The sequence below is a fragment of the Rhineura floridana genome, chromosome 10 (genome assembly GCF_030035675.1).
Source record: "Rhineura floridana isolate rRhiFlo1 chromosome 10, rRhiFlo1.hap2, whole genome shotgun sequence".
In the NCBI taxonomy this organism is placed as follows: Eukaryota; Metazoa; Chordata; class Lepidosauria; order Squamata; family Rhineuridae; genus Rhineura; species Rhineura floridana.
In genome coordinates, this window is record NC_084489.1 from 62,717,750 (window position 1) to 62,730,657 (window position 12,908).

Genomic DNA, 12,908 nt, shown 5'->3' on the forward strand with positions numbered 1-12,908 from the left:
TTCTAGTAGATCAGCAGCATGCCAAGGAGTAGACGGTTAAACATTTACATGAAACAAAACAGTTCAATTGCCTTTTGCGGCCTCAGTCTGACAGGTTAACTCTGCTGTGTAGGCAGGTGGGGTTTAAGTAACTATGGAGATTTATGATGTCATGGTTGGGAAAGCATGTTAAGGCAGCTGATGGTACATGTAGCCGTTCAAATCCCACAGGCTACAAGTGGCTTTTATGCAAATGAGAAAGTTTCACTTGGGGAAGGGAAAAGGGGGTTAAACAAACTGAAGTGGAGGTGCATTGGAGGCGTTTTACCTGCTGGATTGTAAGAGAGTTTGTTATGAACTAAAGATCTGGGTGTCTACGGGAACTGTTCTCGAGCCTTACCTCCGGAACCCTACATTAAGGTAAAGAGAAATTTCCTTTTTCACTTTGCCATGACTGTAATAGGGTTATTTGAAATCTGCTTTGTTGTACTATTTTCTTGAGAGTAGACCTGAATCAACAAACTGGGATTTCTGGGATGGTATACATGCAGTTTTCTCTCTCTCTCCCCCCTCCTCCTTTCCCCTTCCTTCCCCACCCCAGCTCTTGATTTGAATGATCAGCACATTTTGAACAGTATTAAATAAGGAGGAAGTTGTGTGACTCACACTTAATACTAATGCAGTGTTAGAGGAGAACCAGAAATTGAAAATGGATTTGTTCTGTTAGAAGAACCTTTCTTACTAAGAGTTCTGTTTTCATTGTCAGAATTAAACTTAATAGCACAAGCTTGGACCTTTCAAGATGCAAACTGCAGATGACTTTATTATGCTTTATTGTAATGTTATTTTTGTGGAAGGGCAACTTTGCCATGGATGCCACCTTCTTAAAGCAAATTTCAATGTAAGACTGAAAGGTTTTGCAGGGGAAGAAGACAATGAACTCTTTCCCATCAACCAGTAAGCTATGTTTATAGCCAGAAGATTCCCTAATTTTCATTGCTGCAATAAAATGAGCAGACTCTGCCTTGCCATTTGACCATCACGAAGATGATTTAGGTAGCCAAATATGAAGTTTGGGAACTGGTGTCCTGCCAAAGAGTTGTTTGAAGCATGAAAGGTCTCCGATTCAGTTTAAAGACACATGTGAAATGTAAATGCAGGATGGACCCTGAGAGAATGCCTGGAAATTGTTTGAAACACTTGGTTTATTGCCAGCAACAAACACAGAAAATCCTGTAATGTACAAAGAACTCTTCATCACTTGCCATTCCTTTTTAATACAAGCAGAAGTAAATTTAGTGGTGCAGAATACTAACAAAATAATTAGAAAGAAATGAAAAGGTATTTTAAGCTTTTCTTCCTTTTTTTTGGTCTAGTGTATTGCAAATCTATTTTACTTGGCAGTCATGAATAAATTGCTACTATTAGTTATTAATGGGAATTTATAGACTTAATTCCAAGCCTGGTTTTTTGGGGAGGGCTTCTGTTGCTTTATGTGTTTAATATTAAAATGTGTCATATTGAACAATATGTCAGATAAACTAGAGTATTTGCATTAATTATGCTGATTGTGGTTGATGAAGTGGAAGAGTGGAAAGAGGGATATGGAGAAAACAGAGTCAATGTTAATACTGTGTGAATAAATTTGTGGTTGGTAACCATATGTAGGAAAATGGCATTTGAATGCAGCAAGAATATCTTATGTATTCTGAATCAATGCATATTTAACTAGTGAATGCCTATCATAATGGCTGCAGGTAGTGATGGAAAAGCTTATATATATGGGACACGGTGCATTTCTGTGCACAGAGAAATGCGTTGCATGTTCCAGTAGAATGGCTGGAGAAGCAGCCCGGGCCACTCAGTGGTATATTTGTCCCCCAACGAAGGATGTCCCAAGTGCAGTGCTTTACTTTCCCCACCAAAGATCATAGCAATCAGGGTTTACATGGGAGAAATGGCCAGAGCAATTGAAAGTGCCTGATGCCATGGCTCTGTGGAGCGGCGAAGCCACCACTGCATCCACAGCCTGGCTACTCACGGTAGCAGCAACAGTGGAAGGGGGGAAGGCAGATCAGGCCAGCTTCAGGCTGGCACAGTGATTGGACGCAGATCAGGCCCAATTCTAGCCAGCGCAAGCTGTGACAGCAACAGATCCCAGGCAGGCTCAGCCCTGCCCCGTGTTTGGAAAGCCCCATTTCAGGGCCTTCTGACAGGCTCTGCCAGTGGGGATACTGCCCACCCGCACATTTGTTATTTATTTATTTATTGTACTTATATACCGCCCCATAGCCAAAGCTCTCTGGGCAGTTTACAGTAACTAAAAACATTAAAACAAATATACAAATTTAAAAACACATATTTTAAAAACAATTTAAAACACAATTTAAACAATCTAAAAACACATGCTAAAATGCCTGGGAGAAAAGGAAAGTGTTGACCTGGCACCGAAAAGATAACAGAGATGGCGCCAGGCGCACCTCGTTGGCAACAAAATCATTCCATAATTTGGGAGCCACCACTGAGAAGGCCCTCTCCCTTGTTGCCACCCTCCAAGCTTCCCTTGGAGTAGGCACCCGGAGGAGGGCCTTAGATGTTCAGCGTAGTATACGGGTTGGTATCGGGAGAGGTGTTCCATCAGGTATTGTGGTCCCAAGCCATGTAAGGCTTTATAAGTCAAAACCAGCAGACTGGCGGAAAGGGGAAGGTTGCGCTGGCGGAGTAACACGAGCATCTCTTTGTCATCAGCCAGCTGAACCCGGCATAAGTGATTTTTGGATTGCAACCTAAAGCAGGACATTCAGCGGTGCTGCAGAGAATGGAATGTCCAGTATCGGAGGCAGGGCCAGATGTTGCCAGGGCCAGCCCAACATTTTGCTGCTTGAGGCAAAGGACAACATGACATTTCTCTCCCTCTCCCCCCAGTTCCACAAACGGACTGGCCTTGCACTTGAATCTTACCAGAACACTGGCAACAGGATAGCATCCTCCAGTGCACCTGAACACAGCAAGCTAGTTTAGGGGGATGTACAGTAGGCCTGTGGTACACATAGCTCTGATTTCTAACAGATGGAAATGGTCAGGGGGCTCAGGAGGAACAGCTCGGGGGAGGGGGTAGCTGCAACTGCTGCCTCTCAGCACCTGCAACTTGAGGCTATTACCTCACTCTGCCTAATGATAGGGCCGGCTCCCTCAGTAGTTTTGCAGATTGGAGCCCATTTACTTTGCACCATGAAACTCAATGGGATGGGGCTACCAAGAACTGAGTCTCCATTTGTTTTCCTAGCCCTGCTCTACGTTTCATGTCTTGTTCTTGCTGGACTGTCCTAAATATGTGGATCCTAGAAACTGGTTTAAAAAACTCCACTAGAATTAGTTACTAATGCTTGTACTTTACATGGCTTAGAATATTCTTGATTTAGAAAGCATAAATTGATTTATATTGGGATTAGGGATGGGTGGGAAATTTGATATGAGAACCGAAACATAGCCGTCCTTTGAAATCCATACTTTTCCTAATTTTCCTGTACAGTTCTCCTACCAAACTATGTTCATAAAAATGTGTATATTAGGAGGAAATATGGATAGAAATGAATATATTAGTGACGATGACATCCAGAAATGAATATGATGAGAAATTGCTTGCAAAAATATGTAAGTTAGTGAAAACTGCCCAGAAAAATGTGTTTATTAGGAGAAATTCACACTGAAATGTTGAAGAATTTTCATGAGAATTTTAAAAAAAATCACAAATTGCTGCAGAAATGTAAAGAACTGAATTTAAGATTGGGAAAATGAGAAACTGAGAGAACTGAAATGGACAGATCTTTCCATCCCTAATTGGGATTCCCAAAGGCATTTGGTGGACCACTGTGAGAACATGATGCCAGACTAGATCTGGTCTGATCCAGCAGGGCTCTTTTATGTTCTTAAGCCTTGGGACATGTAGTGTCTAGGTGCTAATGTTCATAGGCGCACCTGAAAACTACATTTTCCTGAGTGATTGATGCCTTGTTTGCTGCCATTGCAGTATTCAAGCTGTTAGAAAGGGAACCACAATCCACTCCAAGTGGCCTCCAGGAAGATGTCTCCATCTCTGCCACTGTCAAGTAAGTAGAAAGTAGATGGCCTTACAAAGAGGACAGTCATAGGATATTGGGGGAAAGGATTCAGTCCCTGTTGCTCACCTGATGACATCAGCAAGAGGATGATAGGATCCATATTTCAGAACTGGGCATAGGGGAGGATGGGGGATGAGCTATTTTCTATTTTTAAAAAAACTCAGTTTGCCAAACTCAATTCCAGATGAAGCTGAAGGCAATTCACCCATCACTGCTTTGTTTTTTTCCTTTGTGATACAGTTCAACGTGTTCTTTCTCTTTGTGTAGTTGTTTTGAGCTCTTTGGATTATGTGCAATCAATCCGAAGAGCCTCTGGAGACATATACAGTCGCTTCTATATATCAGCCAGTTTTTCTCTCTCCTGATCGCAGCCCCTTACCCTGCACCAGAGTCTGTTTCCAATGTTCCCGGGAGTTTGCCATGGTGTGGGGGCTGCTTTCCAACGGGAGACGACAGAAGCATATTGTTTCAGAAGAATCTCTTGGCATTCTCTCGTATCTGTGTAGGACTTATCCTGGCCATGCTGCCATCCTTTGCTTTTTAGCTGGCCTGACTGGGCTTTGTTTAGTTGCTCCTCATATCAGCAGCTTCTCCTCTGTATTAGTTTTCTTGCAATGCTCTTTGAGACATGTCCTGGGCTGAAAAACCACGGAGTCACTGCCAAGAGCTTATCTGGGCATGTTTAATATCAAGGAGAAATGGATTCAGGTGTGAAGAAAAGCGCAGAGGAAACTGGATATAGCTATTTTGGTCTGCTTTTGCACTAGCTGGCCAATCTTCAGCAGGCAGGGTGTGTTTTCATTGGGGGGAGCATGATGCCTTAAAAACACCACTGTTATCATGTGGCATCGTCCACCTCATGCCCCACACATTCTAAGCTGTTTCTTGGTCTCGCCAAGTCTAGCACTGACTTCGTTCTCAAGCGGTGGTTTGCCCTCTTCTGCATGATGAGGAACCAGGACTCCTTTTTTGTGTGACTCTTGGTGATCAGTTTGGTGGGACTGTCAAAGCAAAGCTGACACTTGCTGTGGGGCGCTTTCAGAAAGCCATGCTGATGTGATGATCACTCTTATTCATTTTTGTGCTGAAAGCATAAATATATGGAGCCTCTGTTCATCTAGATCAGACTTTCCCAACCTTGGGTCTTCAGATGTTGCTGGACTACAGCTTCCATCTTCCCTAACCATTAGCCATGCTACCTGGGGAAGATGGGAGTTGGAGTCCAAGATATCTGGGGGCTCAAGATTGGAAAAGGCTGCTCTAGATGTTATTGGACTACAACTCCTATAATTCCTGGCCTTCAGTCATGCTGGCTGGGGCTGACAAGAATTGTAGTGCAACAATGTTTGGAGGGCCACAGGTTCCCCAGCCACAGCTTAATGCTATGGCTTTGGGGAAGAGCCATAACTCAATGGTAGAGCACATTTTTTTACATGTAGAAGATCCCAGATTCAATTTATTGAGGCTATGGTTTTGGAGAGAGACCATAGCCCTGTGGTAGAGAACATGCTTCACATGTATAAGGTCCCAAGTTCATTTTTTTAAGGCTGTGATTTGGGGGAGGGGCCATACCTCAGGGGTATGCAGAGCACATGTGTTGCATATAAAAGGCCCCTCCTTCAAGATCTTCCAGAGACCCTGGAGAGCCACTGCCAATACAAGACAAGACAGACTTAGATCATATTCATGCCATACATTTATTCTGCCATTATTCCACTTTAATCAATCATGGCTTCCCCCAAAGAATCCTGGGAAGTGTAATTTGTGAAGGGTTCTGAGAGTGGTTAGGAGACCCCTATTCCCCTCATAGAGGTACAATTCACAGAATTCTCTGGGAAGAGGGGCTAACTGTTAAACCACTCTGGCAGTTGTAACTCTGTGAGGGGAATAGGGGTCTCCTAACAACTCTCAACACCCTTCCCAGGATTCTTTGGGATGACTGTTTAAAATGGAATATTAGTAGAATAAAAGTATGGTGTGAATTTGGCCCAGTAGTCTAACCTGGAATAAAACAGCTTCCTATGTTTTTAGACCACTCAGAGGGTTCCTCAAAGCTTATCAGGGTTTTTCTCAACAAGTTGGTCAGTAATGTGTGCATGAGGTTTTCTGAAGTGAGCTTGCCCACCATAACTACTCCCTTACACGCATGTGCACCACAGGAGCATCTTCTAGGCCTCACTGGTATCCTGTGTGAACTGAGAGTAGAATGAGCCATGGAACCCCTGTGAGGCACATGGCCTCCATGCAGACAAGCTAATCTGGAAAAGGTTTCTTGGGGTGGGGCGAGGGGAGGGTTGGGAAGTTTAAAAAATGCCAAGTTCCAAAATTATCTGGGCGAGGGTAGCAGAAAATGACCTTGGAACATGCCCATCTGAAAAACAGAGATTTAAGCAAACTTTGATCTCAAATACATTGTGGGCAAGCCTGTAATCTTTGTTAATAGGAACCTTTAAAAGGGAGGAGCCCATAAATAAGATTTTGTTTCTTGAAGCATACTGCCCCTCCTAAGTAATCGGTTCTGCACCTGCAAGATACTGTGGCAGCAGAAAGCTCACACACAGCATATTTGTTTATCTGTATTGGTGCAAACAGGATGGGGAATTTCACTAATGGACAATGTCTTTGCTTTGAGCATTATCAATGTAAACAGAGTTGTGTGTAATTGTCAGACCCAAGAGGTCTGAGTATAATGAGTATATTAAGGCTTTTTTTAATTCATGCACCCTTCTGCACAAAAGCAGACTGAGCTGGACACACCCGGTCAGTTAGTTCCATCTCCTTTTAATCCTTGAGGTTTAAACCTCCTTTGCAGAGATCTGTTTAGGAGATCAAAAGTAAATAATGCAGGCAACTCTCCTGCTGAAAGCATGTTCTGTTCCTTTTGTCTTTGGTGAATGCACTTGCTGAAACAGCACAACAGATGGGGAGGGGAGAACCCCCCACCCTGTCATTGCCTGCGAGTGCAGCCGTGTTTTGTAGTGTATATCCTCCCACCTCTTATACTCAGTCTGCACTTCCTCATTAAATTGCACCAATTTAGTAAAATTCATGACTGGGTGTTTTGTTTTGTTTTTGGCATCTTGGTACACCAAGCAAAAAGGGGCTGACTGCTTTGATGTGGTTCTTTTTATTTACACCCCAGGGGAGATGCTATTTACAGTTTGTGTGTGGCCTTTCTTTGGTTCATTCCTCTTCATTCACAATCTAATTTTCCAGTCATTTGTAAAAATAAAACACCCAACACTTTTCAGCCCTGCTTCCTCGTACCTAGGGGATGGAAACCCACCAACACATATCCTGCAGTGCCTATCCTGCACAGGAGCTCAGGTCCCTTGTCTCTCCTCTCTCTCTCTCTCCCCTACATGCATATATTCTCTACATATACACCATACATTGAAAGCACCCCCCAAGAATCCTGGGAACTGTAGTTTGCCCTCACAGAGCTACAATTTCCGGCACCCTCAAACCACAGTTCCCAGGATTCTTGGGGGGTGGTTTCAATGTATAGTGTTTATGTAGCCATACTTTGATGGTGCAACAGCAGACTCAAAGAGCTAAAATTACCTTCCTTTGCACAGATCGTACTCCCTAATATTTGTCCCAGTGCCACACTTTGGGAAACCTCAGATAGAGGCACCATTTCTGTGCAGGAGGCAAGTAGGTTTTGTGGGCAGAAATTTCTGGGTGTGGGTCACAAGATTTAGTAAAGCCTAAAGGCTCACTTCAGGTCATATTAAAAGTTAAATTGTGAAAAAAATATTTATTATGAATATTTCATGTTACTTTTGTATCTGTTAGCTATAGTAATGTTATCAAAGCAAGACATACTCCTGTTTTTGAGGCAATCATTTTGCTTAAGAAGGGGACTGGTACTTGTGGCATCATGCATACCTAGTATACATTTAATTGTTTGTAACACAGACCACTCATCAGGTGTGTTAGTAAGCTGACGTGTGAATAGGTTTCATTAGCCTGAATGCAGTCGCATTTCATGAGCTGGCAAATAAGCTGTTAACTTAGGCTGCGTACACACAACACTTTATTCTAGAATCAATTGAGATTTTTCTACATAGTCCACACACAGTATAGATCTACTGCATATTTTTTGCCCTTGAAAAGAGCTTCTTGAGAAACTGTGATTTTATTCCAAAAATAAAAGCTCATTGCAGATTGATTCTGCATGACCCCACAGTGTGTCCATTTGAAAACAGATATAGGTGGTCCTGGAAATGGGAGAGGGGTGTATCCATACCAGCCCAATAACATTGTGGGTGGGCAGATACCTCGACTGCAATCACCACTTCCTCCTTTATTCTCCTGGGGCATGTGCAGAGAGGAAAAGGCGTGGATAACCTAATCAAAGGAAGAATTTTCAAACACTTATCAAGTAACCACAACCACTCTTGTGGACAACAGGCTGTAGAATCAATCTAGACTGAAAGCAGCATATCGCGCATGAACAATTCTGGATTGGGAAAAACTACATTTATCTGCTACAAATGGGGTAGTGTGTACACAGCCTCAGTTTCCCATTACAACTGAACTGAGAAACTATGTTGAATGCATTCAGAACATTTCATGGTTTAAAGTTAGTTTTACATCATGGCTTGATCTGAAGCCATTGACCATAGTTTCCCAGTTTGGACGAAATGAAATGAACTGGAGATTTCCAGGTTTGTTTGCTCACTTGGGCAAAGGGAAGAGCAAAGTGGCTATGTGTGGTGGAATGAGGCTTGATTGTATTTTGGCTTACTATACGATTGTCAAAACACAGTCAGTGTGTCGAACCAGTGAGTTGGCCAGAAAGATTGTTTTACCCCACCCTTTCTCCAAGGAGATCAGGGTGGCACCTATGGTTCCCCCTTTCAACAACCCTGTGAGGTAGGTCAAGCAGCAAAATAGCAATTGGGCCAAGATCACCCACTGAGCTCTGTGGTTGAGTGGGGATTTTATTTCATGTGGCTCACTCTGTGGGCCCACTCGTCCTCTCCAGATTCCCTTTGGAAATGGCTTCCTTTTCCATATTGGGAGATAAAGAAGATGTGGCTGCCACATGGTGAGTTGAGAGCGAGAAAAGCTTTGCAATGAGCAGGGCCAGCCCTACCATTAGGCAAAGTGAGGTGACCACCTTCTGCCTCAAATGTAGTGGAAGACACTATCACATCTCCACTGTTGGTAAGATTCAGCTGTCAGTCCAGTTGGCTTCTGTGGATGGAACAGGCAGGAGTCACCATCTTTTTTTGTTTGCCTCAAATGTCTTTGATGGGCCCTGGCAAAGATCTGCAGGCTGAGATGGGGAGCCTGGAGGGAGAGAAGCGGAAACAGACATGGACAGAGTGGTGGAATGGGGGGAGGTTCCCTTTGAGAATGATCAGTCCCAATTTGTGTTAATGGAAGTTGGAAAAAATGGGGGAGATCGATTATGGAGGGAGGGGTGAAAGCACAGAAAGTGTGATGCAGGGATGCAGAGAGAAAGAGAAATGGGGTGGCACAGACAGAGAGGGGGAGGTATGCAGTTTGGCAAATTCTGCCTACCACTAGGGATGGGATCCCCCCATCTATTCACTCTGCCCCGTTCACCCCTGGCATCACAGGGAAGGAGGAGGCAGGAGAGAAGGGGCTCTCCCCAGGTGGAAAGATAGAGCAGCTGTTGTGGCGAAAGCCTCCCCAGCAGGGCCAGACCATGGAGGAGGAGGAGGAGGAAGAACAGGAAGAGGAGGTTCCACTCCACAGGGGAAGCGATAGGTTGCAGGCTAGGATGGGCAAATATCCACTTAATTCCAACACCAGCACCCCCGTGGTCAGAATTAAGCGGATTTTTCACCCATCCTAGCTTGTAGCCTGTTGCTTGCCCCATGGTGTGGCACCTCCTCTTCCTGTTCCTCCTGTGTGGTCTGCCCCTGCTCCAGGAGGCTTTTGCTGTGGTAGCAGCTGTATCCTTCCACCCGGGGAGGACCCCTTCCCTCTAGCCTCCTCTTTCTCCGTGATGCCAGGGGTGAGCAGGGCGGATCGGATTGGCGGGGAGTGAATCCCATCCCTGCCTTGGACCCTGGCTCCATCCACTTTGTGTTCTGGCTCTGCCCACTGCTGGCATGTGGGCTTTGTTGGAGCACCCCAGGGGCATGTTATCTTCAACAACAACAACAACAGCAACAAAGATTCCCCGTCTCTGCTCTCCACCATGCTGTCTCAGTTCTTCAGAGGACACAGATATAAAGAGCCCTGGAGCTAGCGTTAGTGCAGTGGTTCCAACCTTTATGAGTACGGGACCCTCTTTATAAGCTGAAATTTTTTTTGTGACCCCCTCCCCCCAGGGAGGCAGGCTGGCTGCCAGGAAGGAAGGGGGAAAGCAGACTTTCTTTGCAGGCTTGCTTCTTTTTGCTTCACAAAAAGCTCTCTCCTCTCATTCTAAGTAAGGGTGCTGCCAGTAGCGGCAGTACAAAGAGACAGGAATCAGTGATAGTAATCCCGCCTTCTTCCTGGTAGCTCCACTCTCAGCCTCCTTTGGCATCCGCCATGTATTTTATAGGCAGATGCCTACCCTTAGTGCGCCTGAAAGACGCTCTGGTGCTTCAGCAAAAGGCCTCCCCTCTCATTTGGAGCAAAGGGGAGGTGTGCAGCACCAGTGGGAAGCATACAGTGTCGAGGGAGTGAAGAATTTTTTTTAAAAAATTAATAAATAATTCATTTCTTTACGGTTCATGGCCCCCTCTGGATTACTTTGCGGCCCCCCTGGGGGTCCCGGCCCCCAGGTTGGGAACCACTGCGTTAGTGTTTCCATTCACAGTTCCGTAGTGATACCATTTATGCTTTGGTCTCTCTGTCCACTTGTTTGCCCCTTCCAAAAGGATGTGCTTAGATATGGCTCTCACTGTCAGATCAGCAACCAGAATGCCCTTCGATCTCACAGCCCTGCGCTAGACCTAGCAACTTGTATGCCTGCATTATATTCTCACAGAGGTTTGCAAACATTATCGTTTGACTAGGTTTATTTTAGAGCAGTGCTATTTTTAGTTGCTGGCTAATGTCATCTACCCATCTGTTGTAATTAGTAATAAATTACTCACAGAAGGAACAAATATTTGACTCTGATTAGAATAAGTTAGAATAAGCATTGCTTTTTTAAAAAAGATTGTATAAATAGCTATGTTAATGTCATTAACTGGCTTATTTAAGTAGGACTGCGTCGGTAATGCAGAAAGAAAGGGAAAGATGTTCCTTAGCTTCAGTGTGCAAAAAACCACTCGTTTCCACATAAAAAAAACCTTAAGCAATAGAGTGGAGTGCAAGTGCAGTTGTTTGATAATTATAACTGTACAGCTTTAAAATACATGTTAGAAACAGCTATGCATATTTGATCAAATGCCCCCCATTACTGCTCTTTTGAAATAATAGTTTTAAATAACACACAGCTATTTAATGTGAATCTGTGTGCTGTATGCTTTTACTGTGCATTTTTTTTCTGAGGGGGTTTGTGTCGCATTAAATATTTTGCAGAAGAGGTTCCCTGGTTTTATTTTTTTTTCAAACATTGGTTGTTCTTTTTAAAAAGGAAAATAAAGAAAAGAAAAAAGCAACAAGTTAACAGCTGTTGATGAGTGATGAGATGCCTGTTTGTTAGGCACAGGAAGCATCTGCAGCCCATTAATATAGAAATGCCTATCAACAAAGCAACATTTAGTGGTCTGACTGTGGTTATTTTATTGGACTTTGAGCTGTGCATGCAATTCACCATTATTGAATGCAAAGCAAAAACCTTTCAGATTCCTTTATTGCAGCCAGTCTGTTCCCTTATGAATAAAGATTGGGCTCATGCTAGGAGGAAGGGTGGGATACAAATTAAATAATAAATAAATAAAAATTAAAAAATTAATAAGATTTATTTACTGCGTCAGTTGTGGGTGGTGGTTTCATGTCACTGGGGCAGTGGAATCCACTCCGGGTTTTAGTCTGAACTTTCAAGGAGCTGTCCTAGGTGTTGAAGCTCCTTGAAAATTCAGACTAAAACCCATAGTGGATTTCACTGTCCCGCTGACATGGAGCCATCAGCCTCCACTGTAATGCTTAATCAACAAAAACAATCTAACATTAAAAATAAGTGGATGTAAAATTTATCAAAATATAAGTAAAGCCAGCAGCTTTAAAATGTATATGCGTAGTAAAATTGCATATTAAAATTGCATGTTAACTTCCATGTCTTGGTAGGCTTGTCTAAACAAAAAAAAAATTGCATACAAATGCAGTGAAGGTGTCTGCCTAATATCTTACTGGGCAGGGAGTTCCAGAGAGCAGGTGCTGCCGCACTGAAGGATCATTTCCTTGCAGATGAGGAATGAACATTATGTGGCTCTTGTACAGATAGGTCTTCTGCTCTTAGGAATCACAGGTCTGAGTGCTGGAGAGGTTTAACCTCTCAATGGGACAAACACCTGGAGAAGAGAGCATCACGTAATCATTGCATTCCGTGGGAATGGAGAGTAAAAATAAATATTTTATTTCTTTTTTAAAAAAAAAAACTGCAAGCTTTGGGGGGTCTATATAAACACAGATGCAATTTTTAATTTTTAATGGCAAATTGAGGAGGAGCACAAAACAACATTTGGGGGTATGTGGATATGACCCACAGCCTTGTTAGCCGCTCCTGGAGCAGGGAATCAATGTTCAACCTGCAGGACGTGTTTGAGCCTTGCATCACCTGACACCGGCCTGCTCCACGAGCTAGAGGGAGCCCCAGCTGACGAAGCGTCAAGGCCCCAGCTGACAAAGCATCAAGGCCCCAGCTGACAAAGCATCAAGGCGAGTTAAGCA

The 12,908-nt window shown here is 43.7% G+C and overlaps 1 protein-coding gene across 12 annotated transcripts in view; it reads left to right on the plus strand.

Annotated features, from left to right (window-relative positions):
• KIAA1217 (KIAA1217 ortholog) overlaps positions 1-12,908 on the plus strand; it is a 269,082-nt gene that overhangs the window by 23,584 nt on the left and 232,590 nt on the right. The window contains exon 1 of one of the 12 annotated variants that reach the window (XM_061585858.1): positions 212-399. The exons of the other annotated variants lie outside the window; for them this stretch is intronic. The gene's annotated coding sequence lies outside the window, so the exon portion shown is untranslated. Of the gene's footprint in view, positions 1-211; positions 400-12,908 lie in introns of those variants that run through there. 12 annotated transcript variants of the gene reach the window in all.